The sequence below is a fragment of the Carcharodon carcharias genome, chromosome 25 (genome assembly GCF_017639515.1).
Source record: "Carcharodon carcharias isolate sCarCar2 chromosome 25, sCarCar2.pri, whole genome shotgun sequence".
NCBI lineage: Eukaryota > Metazoa > Chordata > Chondrichthyes > Lamniformes > Lamnidae > Carcharodon > Carcharodon carcharias.
In genome coordinates, this window is record NC_054491.1 from 26829884 (window position 1) to 26857678 (window position 27795).

A 27795-nucleotide genomic window follows, 5' to 3' on the forward strand; every position below is an offset into this window, starting at 1 on the left:
GTCCCATAACCACTGTTTCATTGATACTTGTAGTGAGAACAAGTTACAGGCATGGAAGAAACAATCAAAGGGGCTTTGCAGGTGAATTACTATGCCAGCATCAGTCTAGAGGAGTTCTCTGATTAAGGCATGATATACTTGTCTTCACTTTCAGTCTATACAGATTGCAGAGATTGCAATCTGTTTACTTCTGTTAACCGATTTCAACAGGGCAATTTTGGTGATGGTACGACCTCTTGGTCCCATCACACATAGCATAGAAATTTCCATTGTCATAGGGAGTTTGGATTTCTTTATGCAGGTTGATCCAATGTTTATTTGTGCAGTATGACTTGGCTAAATTCAAGTCATGCAGCATTCTAGCTGCTAGGTTTATGTTGTGCATTACATAGGGTCTGCTTTTTGCTTCAAATGACAGATGTCATATCTGCAGTGTATGTTTCAAACCAGTCTATTGTGGGCTCCATCTTTACCAAATGTTGCTATGTCATAAATGAATGAACTCGCTGACTTCCAAGTGTCATTAATATGCATATCTTGCATTTCCCGGTAAGCCTTTAGTGGGTAGCAACTGTTTGAGTGCTAATACAAAATGTTGGTAGTTAGCATAATTTCCTGTACCAGGGACATTGGTGGTGGCAGGCTGTTGTGTTTGAAGTTGTGAAACTCAGGGTTGAACCTTCACTCCATGGCTGACAACAGAGTGGTCAACATCACAAACTGCAATGTGGCAGGTGCGGGTATGGAGAATGCTAGGCAGGTCATGTCTTTTGATGATAACCAGGTGAAGTTGGTGTTAATGGCCATGACACCTGAAAAAAATCTTGGTGATGTAGAGCTCACTCAGTGCACAAAGTCAAGGAGCCATTATCCCTGATTTTGCCCACCCCATAATGATCAAGGCATATTGACATGAATCTTTGTCTGACCCAACACGTGTTGAATGAATAACTTCTCAGCATTTGAAATGTGACTCAGAACGACAGAGTCATAGAACTATTTTTTGTCTGGCGTTCAAGGTTGGTGCATAAGCACAGATGATGTTAACATCAGATGATAGACACATGAGACATTCAGAATTTGCTACTAGTACATCAACTGACTCATCAATCTGTTGCTGTGGAACCTACACAATGCTCACGATGCTCTTCTGCACTCTTGCCATGCCTATATAAAGTGTCATTAGCCCTATGTCATTATTCATACTGGGGCGTTATGACGTTCCAGCGTCTATGCTGAAAAATTTCTTTTTTTGTTGCTGCACAGCATAAGCTTGGTTTTAGGAAATGCAGACTTGCTTAACATCTGAACCCTTCTTTCCTGCGTAGGTTAATATCCAGAGGAAAGATGAACTTGAACGTCTGGGATCTAGTCAGTTGCAGAAGTTACCGGAAGGTGCTTGTTTGGTTAGGCACCATTTTATTAAAGGGACTTCAGTACAGATTTTGCATTGGGTTTACTTCCGTAGACTGTAAACTTGATGTTAAAAGTGTCACTCAGCTAGGTCCATCCAGATCTCCAAAGCCACATATGAATAAAAAAGGAATACAATACCAAGCTGCCACTTGAGGCTGTTCCAGTGGTGAAACTTGTTGCTCATGACCGTTCCCATGGCAACCAACCCCACCCTCACCCCAGCAACAACTGGCGAAACACAACTTCATTACTAATCCTATTTGGTAAGACCCCACCTCAACACTAGACCTCCTCAATAATTTTTTAATTCTTTCATGGGATGTGAGCATTTGTTGTCTATCCCCAATTTCCCTTGAACTGAGTGGCTTGCTGGAACATTGCAGAGGGGAGGCAAGAGTCAACTGCATTGTTGTGGGTCTGGAGTCACATGTAGGCCAGACCGTGTAGGGATGGCAGATTTGTTTCCCTAAAGGTCATTAGTGAATCAGATGGGTTTTTAACAACAATCAATGATAGTCATCATGGTTACCATTACTGAGACTAGCTTAACATTCCAGATTTATTGATTGAATTTAAGTTCCATGAGCTGCTATGGTGAGATTTGATCCCCTTTTCCCAGAGCATTAACCTAGGCCTCTGGATTACTAGTCCAGTGATATTACCACTATACCCCCATGAATAAAACCCCACCTAAGCAATGAAATCCCCACCTCAACAATGAAATCCCCTTAATGAAACCCACACTAGAATCCCTCAGTATACTCCCACCACAGCAATTTAATTCCCTCAAAAAAACTTCCACAATTTAAACCCCTCAGTAAGCCCCCACCTCAACAATGTATCAACTCCCTCAGTAAACCCTCACCTTCAACAATTTAAACTCCTGAAAAAAATCCTCAGCACTAAATCCCCTCCATAAAACCCTCATCTCAACAATTTAACCTCCTAAATAAAGCCCCAACTCATCACTAAATTAAACTACCATTTTTAAACGCCCTCTGCATTGTAACTTGCCGCACCCCCAGTTCTCAGGCTTCTCCTCATCCCGAGCATGTGCTAGGCCGCCAGCCTCCCACCTTCATGGAAGCCAGGCCTGGCTCTGCCACCAGCAAACTGCCAAATCCAATTCCCCAAGAGTAAAATAGGCCCGCCATGGCCCACCCCTCCTCGCATATACACCATACCTCACTCTGGATTCCAATCCTTGGCTCTTGCTGCTGCCCGGCACACATGCTACATTCGCTACTCTGCTTCCCTGAGTCTTGAGGCGAATGGTATTTGTTGAGCTACCAGTGAGCCAAGACCGGCACTCTTGATAAGACATCTGATTCCAATTATATTATATAGGGATGAGTCAGTAAGTTTGTTGAGCAGAAGTAGGCCATTTCGTTCCGTCATTCAATAAGATCATGGCTGATCTGATTGTGGCCTGAACTCCACTTTCCTGCCTGTCCCTCATAACTCATCATTCCTTTGTCGATCAAAAATCTGTCTAACTCAGCCTTGAATATATTTGATGCCCCAGCCTCCACAGCTCTCAGGGTAGAGAATTCTAAACGTTAACAACCCTCTAAGAAATTCTGCTTCATCTTTGTCTTAAATGAGACACCCCTTATTCTGAAATTGTGCCCTCTAGTTCCAGATTCTCTACAAGGGAAACATTCTCTCAGCACCTGTCAAAGCCCCTCAGAATCTTAAATGATTCAATAAGATCACATCTCATTCTCCTAAACTCAAAATGTGTACAGGCCCAACCTTTCCTCAAAAGGACACCACCTTTAGCCTAAGATTCAACCTAGTGAACGTCTTCTGAACTGCCTCCAATGCAAGTAATCCCATCTTAAAGAAGAGGTTTTTTAACCTTAAACATATGTCAAACTCATCCTGAATTGACATTTTTTATTTGCTGTGAGTCAGTTAAAAAATACCAGTGGATTTTGTCAATCCTCCCAAGGCACATTTATCCTCCTTCAGTTCTCTAATGCTAAGAAATGTGTGTAAACATATCTGATTAGATTTGCCTTTCTAATTAGCAATGTATGTGCAGTCTGTCAAGCGCAATAAAAATTTCAGAATATATTTAAATATGCAATAGATTGAGCCTGCAAATTGTCAATGCTATCTATGCATTCAGTCTCAGAAAGCGCAATCACCCTTTTTGTTTTATAGCAATTTTTTTGTAGTTAAAAAGCAGGAAAAAGTAGCACATCAAGCTACAAATTGAAAAGTAGCAATAAATGTGAAGTATGTCGTAGCAAATCTTGCTTGCACCCAGCTCTGACAGTAACCATACATAACTCCAAGTATCACGAGGAGCAAAACCACAGCTAGGCCTTGAACAGCTCAAAGATTATTGGTGTGGGAGAAAGTGCATATTGGATTTGAAGGGAGTGCAGCGTAGATTTACCAGAATGATACCTGGACTCCAGCTGTGAGGATACATTACACAAGCTCAGGTATTCCTGGAATTTATAATGTCATGGGGTAATTTGATCAAAGTTTTCAAGGTATTAAGGGAAATTGAAAGGATAGATTAGGAGAAACAATTTCCATTGGTTGAAGAAACAGGAAACTACTAGGATGCTGGAAATCTGAAATAAAAACAGAAAATGCTGGGGGAAAAAAATCAGGCCTGGCAGCATCTGTGGAGAGAGGAACAGAGTTAATGTTTCGAGTCGTATGACTCTTCTTTGGAACTGGAGAGTTCTCGTCGGTTCCCCACAGGGTGCCCCCTCCCCTCAGCCCCCATCAAACACCATTCTCTCCCCACCCTTCCCCCCATTTCTCCCCCCACCATGTGCCCTGTGGGGGCCTTCCCCCTGTTTTGACACACCCCCATGTGCCCCACGGGGTTCTCCCCTCCTTTTCTCCCTCACCACGTGACCCGCAGAGGCCTTCCACGCACCCACACCATGTTCCATGGGAGCAGTCCCCTCACTCCCGCCATGTCCAGCAAGGTTCTTCCCCCCCATTTCCCCCACAGGCACCTTCTCCTGTTTCCTCCAATGTCCCCCAGGGGCCTCTCTCTCCCCCTCCCAAACATCCACAGGGGCCTCTCTTTCTCCCCACCCCCAACCCAGCAGGAGCCCCTCTCTCCCTCTTCCCACCCCCAACCCCCCCCTGCAAGGGCTGCTCTCCCCCCCAATATCACGCAGGGGGCTCTCTCTGGCACCCCCCAAACCCCTTGCAGGGGGCCCCTCTCTGGCCCCCAACCACCACCAAACCCCTCGCAGGGGGCCCCTCTCTGGCCCTGCCCCCCAAACCCCTCGCAGGGGCCCTTCTCTGCACCCCTCCCACCCCCCAATCACAGGGGGCCCATCTCTGGAACCCTCACCCCATCCCACCCCTTGCAGGGGGTCCCTCTCTGGAAGCCTCTCCCCACCCCTCGCAGGGTGCCCCTCTGTGGAAAGCCCCCCCTCCACACCTCGCAAGGGGCCTCTCTTTGGATGCCACCCCCACCCCACAGGATCTTCTCCCTCCCTCCCCCCCCGGAACCTCTCTAACAGCCCACCCCAACAAGGAACCTCCCCACCACCCCCCCCAAAAAGGAACCTCTCCCTCCCTCACTCCAAGCCCCCGCCACCACCACAGGAACCTCTCTCTCTCTCTCTCTCCCCACCCCCCACCCAAGCCCCCACAGGAACTCCGCACACCACCCCCCATTGCCCATAGGAACCTCTCTCTCCCCTCCCCCTCCCAACAGGAACCTCTCTTCCTCCCGCCCCCCTCCGCAGGACCCTCTCGCCCCCACCCCCCGCAGGACCCTCTCTCCATCTCCCCCAACCTCTACAGGACTCTCTCCCACCCCCCCTACCCTCCACAGAACCCTCTCTCCACCCCCCCCTACCCCCCCTCAGGACACGCTCTCCAGCCCCCACCCCCCTGCAGGATCCTCACCCCCTCCCCACTCCCACCCCCCACAGGATCCTCTCTCCCCCACCCCCCCACCGCCCACAGGATCCTCTCTCCTGCACCCCCCCCCCACAGGATCCTCTCTCCCCCTCCCCACAGGATCCTCACTCCCCCCCAAAACCCACACCCCCAGCAGGATCCTCCCCCCGACCCCCCAAGCAGGATCCTCTCCCCTACCACCCCCCCCCCCACCCCGGACCCCCAACAGGATCCTCTCTCCCCACCCCGGACCCCCAACAGGATCCTCTCTCCCCCCAAACACAGGATCCACTTTCCCCCAGCCCCCCCATAGTATCCTCTCTCCCCCCCCCCCCACAGGATCCTCTCTCTCCCCCCCCCACAGGATCCTGCCCCCACACAGGATCCTCTCTCCCCCCTCCACAGGATCCTCCCTCCCCCCTCCACAGGATCCTCTCCCCCCCCCCCCACGATCCTCTCTCCCCCACCCCCCCCTCCACAGGATCCTCTCTCCCCCACTCCCCCCACAGGATCCTCCCTCCCCCCTCCACAGGATCCTCTCCCCCCCCCCACGATCCTCTCTCCCCCACCCCCCCCTCCACAGGATCCTCTCTCCCCCACTCCCCCCACAGGATCCTCCCTCCCCCCTCCACAGGATCCTCCCTCCCCCCCTCCACAGGATCCTCTCCCCCCCCCCACGATCCTCTCTCCCCCACTCCCCCCACAGGATCCTCTCTCCCCCCTCCACAGGATCCTCTCCCCCCCCCCACGATCCTCTCCACCCCCCCACGATCCTCTCTCCCCCACCCCCCCCTCCACAGGATCCTCTCTCCCCCACCATCCCCCCCCCCACAGGATCCTCCCGCTCCCCCCCAGGATCCTGCCCCCACACAGGATCCTCTCTCCCCCACCCCCACAGGATCCTCTCTCCACCCCCCCCCCGACAGGATCCTCTCTCCACCCCCCCCCCCGACAGGATCCTCTCTCCCCGCCCCCCCGACAGGATCCTCTCTCTCCCCCCCCCCCGACAGGATCCTCTCTCCCCGCCCCCCCCCCCCGACAGGATCCTCTCTCCCCGCCCCCCCCCCGACAGGATCCTCTCTCCCCGCCCCCCCCGCCCCCCGACAGGATCCTCTCTCCCCGCCCCCCCCCACCCCCGACAGGATCCTCTCTCCCCGCCCCCCCCCCCCCCGACAGGATCCTCTCTCCCCGCCCCCCCCCCCCCCCCCCCGACAGGATCCTCTCTCCCCGCCCCCCCCCGACAGGATCCTCTCTCCCCGCCCCCCCACCCCCCCCGACAGGATCCTCTTCCCCCCCCCCCCCCCCCCCGACAGGATCCTCTCTCTCCCCCCCCCCCGACAGGATCCTCTCTCTCCCCCCAGGATCCTGCCCCCACACAGGATCCTCTCTCCCCCACCCCCACAGGATCCTCTCTCCCCCCCCCCACAGGATCCTCTCTCCCCCCCCCCCCGCCGACAGGATTCTCCCCCCCCGACAGGATCCTCTCTCCCTCCACCCGACAGGATCCTCTCTCTCTCCCCCCCCCACCCGACAGGATCCTCTCTCTCTCTCCCCCCCCCACCCCGGACAGGATCCTCTCTCTCCCCCCCCCACCCCCGGACAGGATCCTCTCTCTCCCCCCCCACCCCCGGACAGGATCCTTTCACCCCCCCGCCCCGGACAGGATCCTCTCTCCCCCCACCCGACAGGATCCTCTCTCCGCCCCCCCCCCCCCCCGACAGGATCCTCTCTCCGCCCCCCCCGACAGGATCCTCTCTCCCCCCCCCGACAGGATCCTCTCTCTCCCCCCCCCCACCCCCGGACAGGATCCTCTCTCCCCCCACCCGACAGGATCCTCTCTCCGCCACCCCCCCCCCCGACAGGATCCTCTCTCCGCCACCCCCCCCCCCGACAGGATCCTCTCTCCGCCCCCCCCCTCCCCCCGGACAGGATCCTTTCACCCCCCCCTCCCCCCGGACAGGATCCTTTCACCCCCCCCCCCCCGACAGGATCCTCTCTCCCCCCACCCGACAGGATCCTCTCTCCCCCCCCCGACAGGATCCTCTCTCTCCCCCCCCCCACCCCCGGACAGGATCCTCTCTCCCCCCACCCGACAGGATCCTCTCTCCGCCACCCCCCCCCCCGACAGGATCCTCTCTCCGCCCCCCCCCCCCCCCCCCCCCCCCCCGACAGGATCCTCTCTCTCCCCCCCCCGGACAGGATCCTCTCTCTCCCCCCCCCCCACCCCCCCCCCCAAGGATCCTCTTTCTCTTCCCACCCCCAACCCCCCGCAGGGGCCTTCCCCTCCCGCCAGCGGCTCTACTCTTCGCAGGTCCTGGGCTTTGGGTCGAGGTTGCTGGAGTATCCGCGCCCCGTTACCGCGACACTTTCCTGGGAGCCGAGCTCCGTCCTGGGGATGGGCTCGGCTAGGTTTGCAGGTACAGACTCACCCTCACTCTCCCGCTTCCGGCCCCGGTTTGTTTTGCTGCCGACAGCGGCAGCGGGATCGCGCTTCCCGGGAGCGCGCCGGAGGGGATGACGTCACAACGTCCCTGGCAGACACGTGACTTGCCCTGCCGCGTTACCATAGCAGCGGAGGCTCAGGCTGTAGGGACTTCAGGTGAGCGATAGGCCGCTGTTAATATACTCCACACAGACTGATTCCTGGAATGGATTAGCCGAGGGTTCACTCCCGTTAACTATTTAAATCACACGGACTAATCCCCCCCAATTTATTTCATATATGGACTGATCCGAGAACATGTCCCAGAGTCCGTGAACTGAACTTGTCGAGGGTCACATTGCCCGCTGGCGGCCTCAAAGTGTGTCTTGTTTTTGCGTTTCAAAGATGTGCGCAGGCTCTCCCGACATTGGAGCTGAGCTGACTTTATTGATAACACATTTTCCTTACGAACACATATCTGCAGATGCTGGAAATCTGAAACAAAAACAGAAAATGCTGGGAAAACTCAGTAGGTCTGGCAGTATGCATGGAGAGAGAAACATAACTAACGTTTCAGGTCCATATGACCCTTTTTCAGAGCTACAGAGAAGTGGAAATGTGATGAAATTTGTGCTGTTTAAGTGGGGTGGAGCAGGATAGAAGGCCAGTGATAGCTGGGGGCAAAGGAGGGATTGACAAAGATGTCATTAACTAAAGGACAAAGGGAGTGTTAATGGTTAGTGGTTAGTGCTTAAAAAGGTACTGATAGTGGCATAAAGTTAAGAAGGCAAAATGTGATAATAGCAGGCCAAGGACGGACATGTGGGCATAGCAGGATGGTGTGTTGAAATGACAAGTGACCGGAAGGTCTGGGTCATGCTTGCAGACAGATCAGAGGTGTTCTGCAAAGCGATCATCCAGTCTGCATTTGGTCTCCCCAATGTAGAGGAGCCCACATTGGGAGCAAATTGAAGGAGGTGCAAGGGAAAGGGCAGGGGGAGGGGGGAGGGGGAAGGGGAAAGGGCAGGGGGAAGGGGGAAGGGGAAAGGGCAGGGGGAAGGGGGAAGGGGAAAGGGCAGGGGGAAGGGGGAAGGGGAAAGGGCAGGGGGAAGGGGGAAGGGGAAAGGGCAGGGGGAAGGGGGAAGGGGAAAGGGCAGGGGGAAGGGGAAGGGGAAAGGGCAGGGGGAAGGGACGGAAGGGGAAGGGGGGGAAGGGGAAGGGGGGCAGGGAGGAGGGGGGCAAGGGGGAAGTGGAGGGGGGAAGGGGGGGGCGAGGGGAAGATGTGTTTGGTGGTGGCATCATGTTGGAGTTGGCAGAGGATGAACCTTTGCAGATGCTGGTGGGGTGAAAAGTGAGGACAAGGGGGATGCTATCATGGTTCTGGGAGGGAGGAGAAGGTGTGAGGGCACCTAGTCCTCACTTTTCACCCCGTCCATTCTTGGCCTTCTGCAATATTCCAGTGAAGCCCAACGCAAACTGGAGGAACAGCACCTCATCTCCCAGTTAGGCACTTTACAGCCCTCTGGACTTAACTTTGAGTTCAACAACTTCGAACCATGAACTCTCTCTTCCACCCTGACAGGGGAGGTGGCAGTAGGCCATTCAGCCCATCGAGTCTGCTCCGGCATTCATAGAGATATCATGGCTGATCTGATAATCCTCAACTCCACTTTCCTGCCTTTTCCCCATTACCCTTAATTCTCTTACTGATTAAAAATAGGTCTATCTCAGCCTTGAATATACTTAACGACCCAACCTCTACAGCCCTTTGCAGTAAAGAATTCCACAGATTCACTACCCTCTGAAAGAAGAAATTCCACTTCATCTCTGTCTTAAATGGGTGACCCCTTACTCTGAGATTATGCCCTCTGGCCCTGGGCTCTCCCACAAGGGGAGACAACCTCTCAGCATCTACCCTCTCAAGCCCCCTAAGAATCTTATATGTTTCAATAAGGTCGCCTCTCATTCTTCTAAAATCCAATGAGTACAGGCCCAACCTACTCAATCTCTCCTCATAAGAAAATACCTCCATACCCAGGATCAACCTAGTGAACCTTCTCTGGACTGCATCCAATGCCAGTATATATTTCATTAGATAAAGGGATCAAAGCTGTTAGTCATAGAGTCATAGAGGCCTACAGCACAGAAAAAGGCCCTTTGGCCCATTGACTCTGCGGTGGTCAAACAAGTACCTAGCTATTCTAATCCCATTTTCCAGCACTAGGCCCATAGCCTTGTATGACATGGCACGCAAGTGCACATTCAAATATTTCTTAAATGTTATGAGGGTTTCTGCCTCTACCATCCTTTCAGGCAGAGAGTTCCAGACTCCCACCACTCTCTGGATGAAAAAATTCTTCCTCACATCCCCTCTAAACCTCCTGCACCTTACCTTAAATCTATGCCCCCTGGTTATTGATCCCTCCACCAAGGGAAAAAGTTCCTTCCTGTCTACCCTATCTGTGCCCCTCATAATTTTATACACCTCGATCTTGTCCCCCCTCAATCTCCTCTGCTACAGGGAAAATAACCCCAGTCTATCCAATCTCTCCTCGTAACTAAAACTCTCCAGCCCAGGCCACACCCTGGTAATTGAGTTCTGAAGAAGAGTCATCAGGACTCAAAACGTTAACTCTGTCTTTCTCTCCAAAGATGCTGTCAGACCTGCTGAGTTTTTCCAGCAATTCTTGTTTTTGTTTCAGATTTCCAGCATCTGCAGTATTTTGCTTTTATCCTGGTAAATCTCCTCTGCACCCTCTCTAGTGCAATCACATAGTGTTCTAGGTGTAGTCTAACTAATGCCTTGCGTAGTTTTAGCAAGACTTCCCTATTTTTATACTCCATTCCTTTTGAAATAAAGGCCAATATTCCATTTGCCTTCCCTATTACCTGCTGAACTTGTATGCTAGTTTTTTGTGATTCATTCACGAGGACTCCCAAATCCCTCTATGCTGCAGCTTTTTGCAGTCTTTCTCCATTTAAATAATATTCAGCTCCTCTATTCTTCCTGACAAAGTGCATAACTTCACCTTTTCCCACATTATATTTCATCTGCCAAGTTTTTGCCCACTCATTTAACCTGTCTGTATCCCTCTTTAGACTTTTTGTGTCATCCCCGCTGTTTGCCTTCTCACCTATTTTTGAGTCATCCGCAAGCTTGGCAATAATACATTCACTTCCCTCTTCCAAGTCATTAATATATATTGCAAATAATTGTGGCCCCAGCACTGAACCCTGTGGCACTCCACTAGTTGCAGGCTGCCATCCTGAAAACGCTCATCTTATCCCAACTCTCTGTCGCCTATTAGATAGCCAATCCTCTATCCAGGCTAATATACTACCCCCAATACCATGGCCTCTTATCTTATTAAGTAACCTTATGTGTGGTACCTTATCAGGTGCCTTTTGGAAATCAAATTCTATTACATCTACTGGCTCCCCTTTATCGACCCTGCTTGTTACCTCCTCAAAGAATTCTAATAAATTTATCAGGCATGATTTTCCTTTCATGAAGCCATGCTGACTCTGCTGGATTATATTATGCATTTCTAAATGCTCTGCTATTACATCCTTTATAATAGACTCTAACATTTTCCTGATGACGGATGTTAAGCTAACTAGCCTATAGTTAACTGATTTTTGTCTCCCTCCCTTTTTGAATAAGGGTGTTACATTGGCAGTTTTCCAATCCCCTGGGACTTTTCCAGAATCTAAGAATTCTTGGAAGGTTACTCCCAGTGCATCCTCTATCTCTGTAGCTACTTCCTTTAATATTCTAGGATGCAACCCATCAGGTCCAGAGGGAGTTTGGCCTTTAGTCCCGTTAGTTTCTCTAGTAATTTTTCTCCAGTGATAATTATTGTATTTATTTCCTCCCCACATTTTGCCCCTTGATTATTTAGTATTTTTGGAACGCCATTAGTGTCTTCTACAATGAAGACTGATGCAAAGTATTCATTTAACTCCTCTGCCATTTCCTGGTTCCCCATTATTATTTCCCCAGCCTCATTCTGTAAGGGGCCTATGTTCACTTTGGCCTCTCTTTTCCTTTTTATATATTTAAAGAAGCTCTTACTGTCCATTTTTATATTACCTGCTAGTTTACCCTCAAAGTTTATTTTCTCCCTCTATCTTTTTTGGTCATCTTTTGTTGGTTTTTAAAACATTCCCAATCCTCTGGCTTACCACTAATCTTTGCCACATTGTATGTTTTTTCTTTCAATTTGATATTATCCTTGACTTCCTTGGTTAACCGTGGTTGGTTTATCCCCTTCCTAGAATCCTTCTTCCTCACTGGGATATAGCTTTGTTGTGAGTCATGAACTATTTTTCTTAAATTTCTATTATTCTTCATCAACTGTCTTTTCTGCTAAACTCCTTTCCCAGTCCATACCAGCCAACTCTGCCCTCATCCCTTTGTAATTACCCTTATTTAAGTTTAGCACAGTTGTTTCTCACCCAAGTTTCTCACTCTCAAACTGAATGTTAAATTCTACCATGTTATGGTCACTGTTTCTTAGAGGATCTTTTACTCTGAGATCATTTATTAAACCTGCCTCATTACACATTACCAGATCCAAAATAGTCTGATCCCTGGTTGGATCCACAACATATTGTTCTAGAAAACTGTCCCAAATACACTCTATGAATTCATGCTCATGGCTACCTTTGCCAATTTGATTTTCCCAATTTACATGAAGATTAAAGTCACTCATGATTAATGTACTGCCTTTTTACGTTCCCTCATTATCTCCTGATTTTCTTCTCTGTCCTACAGTATAGCTACTGTTAGGGACCTATAGACTACTCCCACTAGTGTCTTTTTCCCCATGTTATTTCTTACTTCCACGCATATGGATTCTACATCTTCTGATCCAAGATCATTTCTTGCTATTGTACTTATTCCAAATCGTACTAACAAAGCTACCCCACCACCCTTTCCTTCCTGACTGTCCTTTCGAAAAGCCACATACCCCTGAATATTTAGTTCCCAGCTTTGACCTCCTTGTAACCATGTCTCTGTAATGGCTATCAGTTGTACCCATTAACCTCTATTTGTGCCGTTAATTCATTTATTTTGTTCTGAATACTACATGCATTTAAGTAAAGAGCCATTAATTTTGCCTTTTTACCATTTTATTCCCCCTTTGACCCTATTTGCTGCTGTTTTTTTTTTAGCTTGTACACTCTGTCCCTTCCTGTCACAGTCTGGATATCATTACCTAAATAATTGCCCTGCAATGCTGCCATATCCTTTTGCTTTGTAAGCCTATATATCCCCTCTCCAGAACCCACCCCCCCCAACTCTTTTAGTTTAAAGTCCTCTCTACATCCCTAGTTATTCGATTCATCAGGATACTGGTTCCAGCAGGGTTCAAGTGAAGTCTGATCCACCAGAACAGCTCCTTCCTATCCCAGTACTAGTGCCAGTGCCCCATGAACTGAAACCCATTCCTCCCTCATCAACCTTTGATCCATATATTTAATTCCTTGACTTTATTTACCCTATGCCAGTTTGCCTGTGGCTCAAGTAATAATCCCCAAATTATTATCTTGGAGGTCCTGCTTTTTAATTTAGCTCCTAAATGTTTAAATTCTTTCAGCAAAACCTCCTTTCTAGTCCTATCAATGTCGTTGGTACCAATGTGTACGACGACAACTGGATCCCTCCCCTCCCACTCCAAGTTCCTTTCCAGCCCGGAGGACATGTCCTTAAAGCTGTTCTTAGTTTTCTCCCCATCAGCAGCTGTGGTGGAGATGATCCAATGTACTCTAATGGAGTATTCCTGAAATCCAGCAAAGCCAGATAGAGGTCTCTTCCATCCACCTTTGCCTTCTTCAACAGTTGTTTTAAGGTCTACATGATACATTCCACCATTCCGTTGGATTGTGAATATTTGGCACTTTACATAGCGTGGCAAAACTCTCAGTCCTGTGCAAAATTGTGAAACTCAGTGCCTGAGAATTGTGGACCATTATCTGAGATGAGCACTTTAGCTATGCGGTGGCGAGCAAAAATTGATTTTAACTGATTAATTACAGTGATGCTCTTACTATCATTTCTTAGCAGCACAGACTCAAAAAACTTTGAATAATAATCTACTGCTAGTAACTGCTCACTGTTGCCAAATGTGAACAAGTCTACTCTAATTTTCTGCCAGGGCCTCTCTGGAACACAGTGTAACTCTTGAGTACAAACCCGTTTCCATCTGTTTCAGATGAAGTTACATTGTTTTATAGTTTGCCATTGTGAGATTTGAACTCTTGATGTTGGGGTTACACACCCAGTGCCATAACCACTTGGCTATTTAGACCAAGCTCTGGAACACAGTGTAGTTGAAGTGGTTCTTTTTGTTGTGATTTAGTGCACTTGTGGCACATTGCACATGCATTCACCATTTCCCTGATTTGTGCTCCCATTCCATGCCAATACATTACATCTTGAGCTCTTCTGCATGTTTCTATGCTGAGGTGACTTCTATGTGCTGCAGCATTTCTTTCCTCAGTGTTGCAGGAGTTATGATCTTTTCTCACTTGAAAAGTATTCCTTCTGCTACATTAAGTTCCTTACAATAGGTCCATTATTGTGGGCCAGCCAGTTTGCACAATCTGCTGGGCAGTTTTCTCAGGGTGATGTCATCCTTGGTCATGTACCTGATTTCATCCAGTTTGGTTACAGCCACAGGTATGTTCTTTGTCAGCATGTGACCCCCATGCTTTCATTTCTTTATCCTCTTCCTCCGTGATGGGTATGTATGCACATGACAGAGTGTCTGCGATGTATATTTCCTTGCCAAGTTTGTACTTAACTCTGACCTGGTTCTCTGCAGGCGCATTAGTAATCTTTGGATTCTTGGTGGTGCACAGTTCAGGGGCTTTTTAAGTATAGCTTCTAAAAGCTTACGATCAGACTCTACCTCCACGTCTTTGCCATAGACAAACTGGTGGAAGTGTTCTAGGCCAAACACAATTGCTAACACTCATTTCTCTATTTGGACATACCGCTGCTGTGTTTCAGTCATTGTCTTTGAAGTGTACGCCACTGGTGCCTCATTTTGCAAAAGTACAGTTCCCAGGCCAGTCTTTGAAGCGTCCACTGAAGACTGAAGAGTATTTAGCATCAGCTAACTTACACATTGATCTCTTCTACTGAGGCAACTGGTAATGCTCTATTTTGTACTGCCTGGTTTAGGTCTCTGGGATCTAGACAGACTTGCAAGTTCCCATCTGATTTTTCTACAATTACAATTGCATTAACCCACTTTGTCGGTTCTTCAGATTTCTTGATGTGAAGTTTCTCCATTCTATCCAACTCTGCTTTCAGTCAGTCTCTCAGCATTACTGGTATTTTTCTGGGCGGGTGTACTTTGGCTGTCACAGTTTCATCAGTCTTGTTGGTGTGTTCTCCTTGTAGGCAGCCAATTCCCTGGAAGCCATCTTTATACTCGCTCAGGATGTCATCAATGGTGACAGTCATTATTCTCTTGATTAGCTTCAGATTTTCACAAGATTTGATTCCAAGAATGGGTTTTGTGTCAGTTTTCACCACTATGAATGGAAGTGCTTGATACCGTTTTTTGGAGTTCACTTTAAGTGTGTACTTGCTTTCTACAGCAATTTTTCACCTGTGTAAGTAGACAGCTTCACTTTTGGTTTAGTTAGCGGTCTTTCTTTGCGTATCTTACGATACAGGCTCATGGGAATGACATTTGCTTATGCACCTGTTTGACGCGTAAAATTCACCATCATGTTGGCAATTTTAAAATCAGCCTTCCATTCATCTTCTTTGAAATTTGTTGTTACTGCACCAACGAAAAGTTCAGTTTCAGTTTCTGTGTCAATCATGTGCACTTTCTTTGATTTACACATCTTAGTGAAGTGATTTTGTTTACTCTTTTTATTCATTCACGGGATGTGGGCTTTGCTCGCTGGGCCAGCATTTATTGCCCATCCCCTAGTTACCCTTGAGAAGGTGGTGGGGAGCTGTCTTCTTCAACCGCTGCAGTCCATGTGGTGTAGGTAACCCACAGTGCTGTTAGGAAGGGTGAACTGGATTTTGACCCAGTGATCGTGAAGGAACGGCGATATATTTCAAAGTCAGGGTGGTGAGTGATTTGAAGGGGATCTTCCAGGTGGTGGTGTTCCCATCTACCTGCTGCTTTTGTCCTTCTAGGTGGTAGTGGTCGTGGGTTTGGAAGGTGCTGTCTAAGGAGCCTTTGTGAGTTCCTGTAGTGCATCTTGTAGATGGTACATACTGCTGCTACTGTGTATCAGTGGTGGAGGGAGTGAATGTTTGTGGATGTGGTGCCAAACAAGCGGACTGCTTTGTCCTGGATGGTGTCGAGCTTCTTGAGTGTTGTTGGAGCTGCACTCATCCAGGCAAGTGTGGAGTATTCCATCACACTCCTGACTTGTGCCTCGTAGATCGTGGACAGGCTTTGGGGAATCAGGAGGTGAGTTATTTGTCGCACAATTCCTAGCCTTTGATCTGCTCTTGTAGCCGCAGTATTTATATGGCTAGTCCAGTTCAACTTCTGGTCAATGGTAACCCCCAGGATGTTGATAGTCGGGTATTCCGTGATGGTAATGCTATTGAACATTAAGGGGTGATGGTTGGATTCTTTCTTGTTGGAGATGGCCATTGTTTGACACTTGTGTGGTGCGAATGTTACTTGCCATTTGTCAGCCCAAGCCTGGATATTGTCCAGGTCTTGCTGCATTTGGACATGGGCTGCTTCAGTACCTGAGGAATCGCGAATGGTGCTGAACATAATGCAATCATCAGCAAAAATCCCCACTTCTGACCTTATGATGGAAGGAAGGTCATTGATGAAGCAACTGAAAATTGTTGGGCCAGGGATACTACCCTGAGGAACTCCTGCAGTGATGTCCTGGAGCTGAGATTACTGACATCCAACAACCACCACCATCTTCCTTTGCGCTAGGTATGACTCCAACCAGCGGAGAGTTTTCCCCCTGATTCCCATTGACTCCAGTTTTACTAGGGCTCCTTGATGCCACACTCGGTCAAATGCTGCATTGACATCAAGGGTAGTCACTCTCACCTCACCTTAGGACTTCAGCTCTTTTGCCCATATTTGAACCAAGGCTGTAACGAGGTCAGGAGCTGAGTGGCACTGCCAGAACCCAAACTGAGCATCAGTGAGCAGGTTATTGCTAAGCAAGTGCCATTTGATAGCACTGTTGATGACCCCTTCCATTACTTTACTGATGATGGAGAGTGGACTGATGGGGTGGTAATTGGCTGGGTTGGATTTGTCCTGCTTTTTGTGTACATGACATACCTGGGCAATTTTCCACATAGCTGGGTAGATGCCAGTGTTGTAACTGTGCTGGAACAGTACAGGCTAGGGGCATGACAAGTTCTGGGGCACAAGTCTTCAGTACTATTGCCGGAATATTGTCAGGGCCCATAGCCTTTGCAGTCTCCAGTACCTTCAGCCATTTCTTTATATCACATGGAGTGAATCGAAATGGCTGAAGACTGGCATCTGTGCTGCTGGGGACCTCTGGAGGAGGTCGAGTTGGATCATCCACTTGGCAATTCTGGCTGAAGGTTGTTGTGAATGCTTCAGCCTTATGTTTTGCACTGACGTGCTGGGCTCTCCCATCATTGAAGATGAGGATATTTGTGGAACCTCCTCCTCCAGTGAGTGTTTAATTGTCTCCCACCATTCATGACTGGATGTGGCATGACTGAAGTGCTGAGATCTGATTAGATCAGTTTGTGGGATCGCTTTGCTCTGTCTATCACTTGTTGCTTATTGCTGTTTGGCACGCAAGTAGTCCTGTGTTATAGCTTCACCAGGTTCATTTTTAGGTATGCCTGGTGCTGCTCCTGGCATGCCCTCCTGCACTCTTCATTGAACCAGGGTTGATCCCCTGGCTTGATAGTATTGGTAGAGTGGGGGACATGCCGGGCCATGAGGTTAGATATTGTGTTCGAGTACAATTCTGCTGCAGTTGATTGCCCACAGTGCCTTATGGGTGCCCAGTCCTAAGTTGCTAGATCTGTTTGAAATCTATCCCATTTAGCACAGTGGTAGTGCCACACAACACAATGGAGGGTATTCTCAATGTGAAGGCGGAACTTCGTCTCCACAATGACTGTGCGGTGGTCACTCCTACCGATACTGTCATGGACAGATGCATCTGCGGCAGGCAGGTTGGTGAGGATGAGATCAAGCATGTTTTTCCCTCTTGTTGGTTCCCTCACCACCTGCCGCAGATCCAGTCCAGCAGCTGCGTCATTTAGGACTCGGCCAGCTCGGTCAGTAGTGGTACAACCGAGCCACACTTGGTGATAGGCATTGAAGTGTCCACCCAGAGTACATGGTTCTATGGTACATTCTGCGCATGGAGGAGCACTAATTCATCAGCTGAGGGAGGGTGGTACATGGTAATCAGCATGAGGTTTCCTTGCCCATGTTTGACCTGATGCCATGAGGCTTCATGGGGTCTGGAGTCGATGTTGAGGACTCCCAGGCAACTCTCTTCTGACTGTATATCACTGTGCCATCACCTTGGCTGGGTCTGTCCTGCCAGTGGGACAGGACATACCCAGGGATGGTGATGGTGGAGTCTGGGACATTATCTGTAAGGTATGATTCTGTGAGGATGACAATGTCAGGCTGTTGCTTGACTAGTCTGTGAGACATCTCTCCCAATTTTGACACTAGCCCCCAGATGTTAGTAAGGAGGACTTTGCAGGGTGGATAAGGCTGTGATCATCATTGTTGTTTCCGGTGCCTAGGTTGATGCCAGGTGGTCTGTCCAGTTTCATTCTATCACAGTTCTTACACTGCTTTCCGTTGGCTGGGCAACTACATGGTAAATGTTCTGTTCTGCATCAGCTGCATTTAAATGTTTTAATAGTAATTTTGTTATTTTTACCTTCAGGCTGTCTATTGTTCTTTCCCAGGGCTGTTTCTGTTTAACTGCCTCTAAATGCTCGACAATGTGCGGCTTATCATCATCTGTCATCTTTTTAATCAGGCATTTCGTTGTCTCTGCCACTCTGCAGATATTTATTGCTTTCTCCAGCTTAAAATTAACTTTTCTCAACAGACGTTCTCTCAGAGCTTCATTAGCGATCCCGCAAATTATTCTATCTTGAATGAGTGATTCTTCAAGCTCTCCAAATTCACACGATTTAGCTCATTTTCTCAGGTTAATTATGTACTGACTAATGTCACTGCCTTGCGTGCATGTAAAAAATTGGTATCTTTCATACATGATGTTTTTCTTAGGGCTGCATTAGGCTTTAAATTTTTCCATTATTTCTTTCAAGTCATTTTGTTTTTCATCACTTTCAAACGTCAATGTGTTATAGACTTCGCGGGCTTCTTCCACTGCTACGTGAAGAAAGATAGAAGACTGCACCCGAGGGTCTTTTTTTTAATCACTGTCCATCGCTGTGAGGTATAGCTTGAATTGCTGCTGCAGTTTTTGGTCAGATTTCTCTCCAAACTAAGCTCCGTCGGTGGTTTCAGAACCTCCATTGTTGCATTTAGTTTACTTCTGACACCAAGTCTTGTTTTTTGTTTCAATGACGTACACAGGCCATCGACCTTGTAGCTGAGCTAACTTTATTGATAACACATTTTCCTAACATGAACACATATGTGCAATATCTGAACTCTAACAAGACAGGTTCCAACATGTGCTATCTGACCTTCAACCCCCAGCTCAGATGACCCCCTTATCTAGTACAGAGTACCGTAAAGTATCTAATACTGGAGTCCACAATTGTTATGACACAATAGTTTGTAAAGACTGAGTTATTTAAAATCCCAGAGGGAAACTTTAAACAACTGTCATAACCTATATTTTCAATTGGAATGTCTTGAGTTGCAGCTCTAAATTCAGGAATAAGACAACCAGTTCTCAAGAGGCTTTTATATCAAACTAAATGAGACATTTATTAATTTACAACAAATTAAACACATACACATGGCTACAAATTACTACTGTCATAACTTTTAACAAATTCCCAAATTAATCTCCACTAAGGCAACAATAATAGACTTAACCAGACACCAGGCAAAGCATTTTCACTTTGTGAATTTAAAATGAGGTTCATTTGCAGACAGTTGTAGGCTTACAGGCTTTGATCTTACATGCCTCTGCTCTGCACACATGAACTCCCTTCCATTATATCGAGCACTCCCCTTTAAATGTAAATTCAACAAAATGCAAATGTACCCTCTACTTCCATTTACACCTCAAAACTACTATACATCAAAGCACCCAGGCTAGCTGACTTTAATCCAATTAACACACACACAGACTAAAGCCCTATTTATAAAAAAATAATTCCCAATAACATTAATGTCTCTTCCTGACAACAACCACAATCAACTATTATCATGACAAAGAGTACCAGCCTGGCATGTGTTGCAGTTGCATTCAGCTCTTAAAGGCAGCCTATCTCTGTTCAGTAAACCTGCACCGAATCACAACAAGCCGTCGCTGAATTATAAATAAAAGCAGAAAATGCTGGAAAAACTCAGCAGGTCTGACAGCATCTGTGGAGAGAAACAGAGTTAACGTTTTGAGTCCATATGACATCCTCAGAGCTGATGCTACCAGACCTGCTGAGTTTTTCCAGCATTTTGTGTTTTCATTTCAGATTTCCAGCATCTGCAATATTTTGCTTTCATCAGCTGCCGAATTATATTGCACTGACCAAGGGAAATGGAACATCAGACCAGAGAGAAGGCTGCCGGGTTCACAGATGCAGCACAAGAGACATTAGCAATAGAAATAGACAGAAGGAGAGAGGCAGTGTTTCCAAGGAGAGCCTCAGGGGACTGTCCAAACAGATTGGGAACATGTGCCAGGGAAGTCTGCCTGGAATCTGGAAATTCATACATCTTCATGTGACATCTCAAATCCAGCAAACCACCAGCCACCTCTTGCTGCTCAATGCAAAATAACCCATCACTCACCCACCGGCTTTCCCTAGCACTCAAGATACATGTCTGACATTGACATACCTCATGTCACTTGCACAAATACCTTCCAAAAATACCAGCCTCAAGCTATTGTCATTTGCCCTTTCTCGATTCCCTCCTCACCTTCACCCTGATATCTGGCATGAGGTGTAAGCTTCAGATGACGTGACCACAAATCTTTTGCTTCATACCTCAAGCCCTCCCTCAACCAATCCTTCTCTTCTGTTTTTTATGCTTTCTGATATGCAAGAGCTGCTGCCTGGCCAGCCGCAACATACCCAGGAGGAAGTGAGAGAGCAACCTCACACCAGTGATAACGAAAAATCATCACTTTCTCTCACACTCGCAGGCACCAACTCAGGTCCTGGCACTGGACCTCAGACAGTAGTAGAGAGTTGGTATCTGCATGTGGTGAGTGACTGGACATGAGTGAGCTGCAGCCAGGCCAGATGGAAAGTGTTGTTCACATGCCACCTTCCTGGAGGGAGAGGTCACAGACAAGTTCTGATACAGTAAAGTCAGATAAGGAATTCAGTTGGGCAGCATACAGAAGAATGCTGATGCTCCTACACACCAAGTGTTTGGTGAATTAGGAGACCTACTAGATGGTCTATTGTCACTGCCAAGGAACAAGGATAAGTCCAGTTCCACCTTGGCATAGGGCATCACATAGAGCTTGGAGACCATCCCTTACACAGCAGAAGGGGTGGTCAGCTGCCTGACAATGGTTGTGGGACCAGCTATTGCACCACTATTTCTACTTTCACTGCAGCACTTGCGGAAGCCACCTAATGTTTTAGTGCTGCAGTGGAAGCTCAGACAGAGGTCATGTGCTTGCTATGCAAGCTAAGCCTACCGTCAGTGCTCAGTTGCATACAGGTTCTGTGCCAGTCAGAATCCTGCCAGAATCCAGAAGGTAGCACTGGAGGAGCCTCTGCCCTTGCACTTGTCCAACAGGTTTGAGGTTCTTGCAGCCTGTGTGAACAATTGTAGGAAGGATGAGTACAGTGACTACAACATCATAGTACAGGGTTCCATTCAAATGAAGGGGAGCCAATAGGAATATAGTAGTAGGGGACAATATAGTTAGAGGGATAGTGTTATGATCCCAGCTGAGGTTACCACTGGACAAGCTAGATCCCAGAGCTTGATAGATCCTAACTTTTATTTGTTTGTTTAGATATGTGGCGAGTGGCTACTGAACAGATTCACTGGAGTCAGCTAAAGAACTTTTAATAAAAGAATAAAACTTTTATTAAACAAGAAAAGATGGACTATATTATAATACTCCTTAATCCACAACTATACTTTTATAGATATACATAGATTTGTCAGGAAAACACAAGTTAAAACTTATACTTCAATGTTCACAGTAAGTACTCGGTCTATGTTATCCTATGACAACCTGTGGTCAGACACACTACACTCTGAAGCCAAGTGACAGGTGTTACCTTAACCAGATGCTATGGATCTCTCCTCAACTCCCCCCAGATGCTTGTTACACTGTGAGCCAACTGGTCTCACTGCACTCCATCTTTCAGATGAGAGTTTCTACTCTCCACTCTCCACACTTCGTTGCCTTGGAATCTTCTCCCAAACCAGCGTTTTCTCTCAGGTGCCTTCCGCAAGGGTCCACCTCCAGGATTTTGAACTCTCCTTCCGATGTTCCTATCCCCTGGGTCATCACATGCATTCAAGCTGTCTTCCACACACTCTCTCTCACCGACTCAGTGTTAATAGTACACTACTGCTTCACATGCCATAGCAAAGTGTTACAGACCTTCAGTTGTCTCTTTGGACCTTCTTGCCTCTCGCAAGCTGTTCTCACTTTAAATCTGCTTTCTGCAGCTTGAAGCTTTAAACTTGGAGCTTGGAGCCTTTCTCTGCCCCTCACACTTAACTTCATTAACAGGAGCTTTTCCAGCTTCCTGTCCTTCCTTTGACTAGAAGGTCTTCTTTGGACTTTCTTCTTTCCACTCCCCTGGATTTTGGGGCCTTTCTTTAGCATGGGACTTGCTAGATGTCCCTTCTAGGCTGCTCCTTCCTGGCAGCTATCTTCAAAACCTGCTGAACTCCAACAGCTTCCAAAACAAACTGCACAGACTGAAGGTGTTCAAATCAATTTGGCCTACTGCATTCGCTGCTTCCAATTGCATCTGCTCTATATTGGGGAGACCAAATGCACACTAGGTAACCACTTTGCGGAACACCTTTTGTCTGTCCGCAAGCATGATCTAGACCTTTCTTTCACTTACCATTTCAACACACCATCCTGCTCTCATGCCCACATGTCCGTCCTTGGCCTGCTGCAATGTTCCAGTGAAGCCCATCGCAAACTGGAGGAACAGTACTTCATCTTCCAATTAGACACTTTACAGCCTTCTGGACTTAGTCTGAAGTTGTTGAATTCAATGTTATGAACTCTGTCCTCTGAATCCACTTATTTTCATTTTTATTCATTGTTTTATCCCCTTTTTATCCCTTTTTCCATCCGTTTCCCCAACCACCGCCTCCTCCCCCACCCCACCCCATAAAGGGCCATCTGTTACTTGTTGTATGTTGTTCTTTCACAGAGTGCTTACCCTTGTTCTGCTATTAACACATTCTGCTTTCTTACCTTTATGCCACTATCAGTACCTCCTTTAGCCCTTACCACTACCATTGACACTCTCTTTGCCTTTTTTTCCATGACATCTTTGTCAATTTCTCCTTAGCCCCCACCAATTGCTGGTCCTCTATCCAGCTTCACCTGCTCCACCTCTTTAAACAGTCCAATTCTTCTAACCTTGTTTGTTTACCTTCTCTTTAGGAGTCATAAAACTCCTCATTAGAAATGCAAGCACCTTTTTAAAGTGAAACTAAAATTCCATTTTACCTTTCTTAACACACAGATACAGAAATCCAAACTAAACTTAAACTTTAAAGCTAAAACTCATCCCTAACACCCACAGTTACCAATATAACTTACTTAAGCTATCTTTATTTCCTAACAATGAATATTGTTCTCTGCAGGTGAGAGCGTGAATCCCAAAGGCGGTGTTGCCTGCCTGATGCCAGGGTTAAGGACATCTCATCGGATTTGGAGAGGAACTTGGAATGGGAGGGAAGGATCCAGTTGTAGTCCTCATAGGTACTGACATGGATAGAACTAAGAAAGAGGTTCTGTTATGGAAATATGAGCAGCTAGGGGTCTAAATTAGAAGCAGAACCACAAAGGTAATAAACCCTGGAACAATACCTGAACCACAATCACATTGGCATAGGGTAGGTAAGATCAGCATTTTGAATGCATGGCTCAAAGATTGGTGTTGGAAAGATTGGGTTTAATTCATAGGGCATTGGCACCAGTACTGGGGAAAGAGGGAGCTTTACCATTGGGACATCCTTCACCTGAACCATTGGATTAGGATCCCAGTGAATCATACTACTAGGGCTGCAGAAGGAGCTTTAAACTGAATAGTTGGGGTTTGCGGGGATAATTCACATGAGGGGAGATTTAGAAAGTTAACAAGAAAGAACAAGGTAATAGTGCACTGTAGTGATACGGGTAATGATAATCAGGGTGTGCCAGGGAGGGACAGAGCGTACAAACATGGGACAGAATTTTGCCCTTGGCTCGGCAGGGGCGGGAGGGAGCAGTTGGGAAGCTGACCGCCACCCGCGAACAACACCGCACCACGACTTCATGATGGCGGCTCAATTAAGGCCCGCTCAGCGTGAAATGCAAGCAGTAATGCTGAGTGCTGCCTGTGTGTGGGGGTTGGGAGTGCGAGCCGGTTGAGCGCAAACTTCACGCATGCCAATGTCGATGCACAGTCGCGTGATAGTTCGGTCAGTGAGCACGTGCCTGAGCCGGCAGCGCGCCCGCCAACAATTAAAAAACCTGTTAAGGCCATTAAGTGATCAATTAAGTTAAAGCCCGTCCAAGCTAACAGTTGACGAGCAAGCTAAAAGGCCAAGTGGCCTTTGCATTTTTTTGGAAACCTGGATGAGGTTTCCAAAAGCAAATAAAAATAGAAGTTTTAAAATTGGATTAATAACATGTCCCTGCTCATGTAACAGAGCCACATGAGGGGACATGTTTTATGACATTTTTATTTTTAATTCTTTTTTTATATTTCTTCAGCACTCGCTGACATCAATGCATGTCATTTCATGCTCGAGTGAGTCGGTCGCACACCCGCCTGCCAAGTGAAAATTTCTGCCCATAAGGGTGCACCAATGAATAGGCTCAAAGTAGGGAAAAATGGTAAAAAGACAGAATTAAAAGCTCTTTATCTGAATGTATGCAGCATTCATAGCAAGATGGATGAAATGGTAGCACAAATAGAAATAATGGGTAACTATTAGAGATGTGGCTGGGAACAGAATTTTCAAGAGTATTTGACATTTTGGAAAGATAAGAAAAAAGCAAAAAGAGGTGGGGTAGCTCTGTTAATAAAGGATGAATTCTGTACAGTAGTGAGAAATGATCTTGGCTCAGGTGTATACATGTGTTACGGAAAGGAGGGGTGTTAATTTAAACAAGACTAATTTCTCCTCGCACCACCTGTCCGTAAACAGAAAGGCATTTTTGATTTGTCTCCCTCTTCATAAGTGGTGGCGTATTTCCCAACCCATCAGTTTTGGTGTGATCCAATTTTCTATTAATAAGCCCACAGCAAACTCAAGATGGGGTGAACTCAAAGGGTTAGTTCATTTGCACACACTCAAAATCCGAAAGAAGTTTCGCAATGTCCCCCTCGTATTCAGATAGTGAAGAGATGGATAGAGAAAATAAAGATTTACATTACAGAGGCCACAGAGAAAAGAAATATTATTTTGCTTGGGTTCCAGAGTCCAGAATCAAAGTCCAATGAGGTATTCCTTCATGGAGGTCGGTGGACTAAAAAACCGATGCTGGGTAGTTCACTTTTCCGACGGAGTTGACTTCAAATGATGAGATAGGCATGCAGAGATGAATCAGTTTTGTAGGCAATTGTACAGACTTCCAGCAGAAGCAGAGTAGATGATGCCAGGTGTCCAACATGGGCCAGAGCTCCTTGTCTTGAGGCTGCTAGACAGAAGATAAAAAAGCAGACAGCTTTTCAGTTCAGCAAGGTAATATTACTGGTTCCACAAGCTAGAGGCCTGTGTCACATGACTCATACCTCTCCACATTGTCTTTCGCAAGGGATTTGGGTCATTGAGACTGTTAAATGTTTCAGCCATTAAGAATTAAAAGGAAGGTTTCAGGACCCTTTGTCTTAACAGAAGAGCAGACTCCTGTTGGCCAGCCTGGGTTATGAAATGCTGATTGCCTCTGTCTGGTTCTCTTTGAATTTTGCCTGCGCAGCCCATAGAGGATCTTTAGTAGCTCTCCAGAGATAATAATGTACAAGTTTCGTTGATATCACCAGGTATCTTTGTTTGTTCGGGGGTCACAGACAGATGTAGATTCAGCCATTTTAAAGGTCTTTGTCCCGTTTAAAAAATTTTAGAAATGGCCATGAGGGCATCTATATAAATTTTATGAAAAATATACAGAGGGAGGTCTTAGTCCCTCACAATGTGCATTGAAGGTGGCAGGACAGGTTGAGAAAGTGGTTAATAAAGCATACAGTATCCTAGGCTTTATTAATAGGGGTATAGAATCCAAGAGCAAGGAGATTATGATGAACATGTATAAGAACCTAGTTTGATCTCAGCTGAAGAATTGCGTGCAGTTCTGGGCACTGCATTTAAGAAGGCTGTGAAAGTGTTGGAGAGAATGCAGCAAATGTTCACAAGAATGGTTGGGGAATTTCAGTTATGAAGATAGATTGGAGACATTAGAAATAAAAGCACTGCAGCAATGATTTTCAACTTCCACAGTACTTTTATTTTGGAGAAGTTAAGACTGTTTTCCTTAGAGAAAAGGTTGAGAAGAGATTTCATAAAAGTATTCAAAATCATGGCAAGCCTGGACAGAGTAGATAGGGAGAAACAGTTTTCACTCACGAAACGATGGAGAATGAGAGGGCGCAAGTGTAAAGTAATTAGCAAAAGAAGCAAAAGCTATATGAGAAAAAACTGTTTCATGCAGTGAGTGGCTAAGAATGGGGATGCACTGCCTGAGAGTAGAGGCAGGTTCAACTGAAGCATTCAAAAAGGAATTTGACTGTTATCTGAAAAGGAAGAATGTGCAGGGTTACGGCAAGAATGTCACTAAGTGAATTACTCATTCAGTCAGTGCAGACACGATGGGCTGAATGACCTCCTTCTATACTGTAACAATTCTGTGATTCTGAGATAAGATCAAGATGTAGAATCAGTTTGGGTGGAGGTAAGAAATAACAAGGGGAAAAGAAATCACTGGTGAAAAAATTTATAGACCTCCAAACAGTAGCTACTGTAGGACACAGTATACATCAAGGAATAATAGGGGCTTGTAAGAAAGGAACTGCAATAATCATGGCTAAATTTAATCTTCATATAGATTGGACAAATCAAATTGGCAAAGAAAGCCAGGAGGATTGATTCATACCGGGCCAGCGAAACCATTAGGCGAACCAGGCAGTTGCAAGATTTGGGGAGTGGCAGCTGTGGCAAAGAACTGAAGTCTGAATTCTGAAACTTTAAAAAGATGTTGAAAAGAGAACCCGGAGGCAGTAACCACCACCTAGAAGAGTGGGTGAAAAGAGGACCTGGAGATAGTCTAATTCAGAGCAGAGTGGCTGTGATCTGAAAGAACGCAAAGTGTGATATCACAGGAAAACAGTTAAGTGATTGGTTGGTGAATATTTTGCTCGTTTATCTTCAAAACAGGTGTTATTTATTAGTAATATTAAAGTTTTATCAGTTGTGGTGAGGTTTACTACCAGTAGTTAAGGTTATTGGGAGTAGCAGTGTTTATAATTAAGAATAAATTAATTAACACTTAATTAGGACGTTAGGGCAGGTGATGTGTCACGACTACAGAGTGCAGGAGTTCCTGGCATCGGGGTGATCCAGGGCAAACACATCTGCAGTAAAAGTCTGTGGCTTGAGGAGCTTCGCCTCAGAGTCATTGAGCTTTAGGTCGTGCTGCAGACGATGCATCAGGGAGGGGGAAAGTTACCTGGACACTTT

General features: G+C 46.9%; 1 protein-coding gene across 2 annotated transcripts in view; it reads right to left on the reverse strand.

Annotated features, from left to right (window-relative positions):
• Positions 1-7826, reverse strand: part of tbcelb (tubulin folding cofactor E-like b) — a 57240-nt gene extending 49414 nt beyond the window's left edge. For both annotated transcript variants that reach the window (XR_005941370.1, XM_041174190.1), the window contains exon 1: positions 7737-7826. The gene's annotated coding sequence lies outside the window, so the exon portion shown is untranslated. The remainder of the gene's footprint in view (positions 1-7736) is intronic.
• Positions 7827-27795: the final 19969 nt, after the last annotated feature.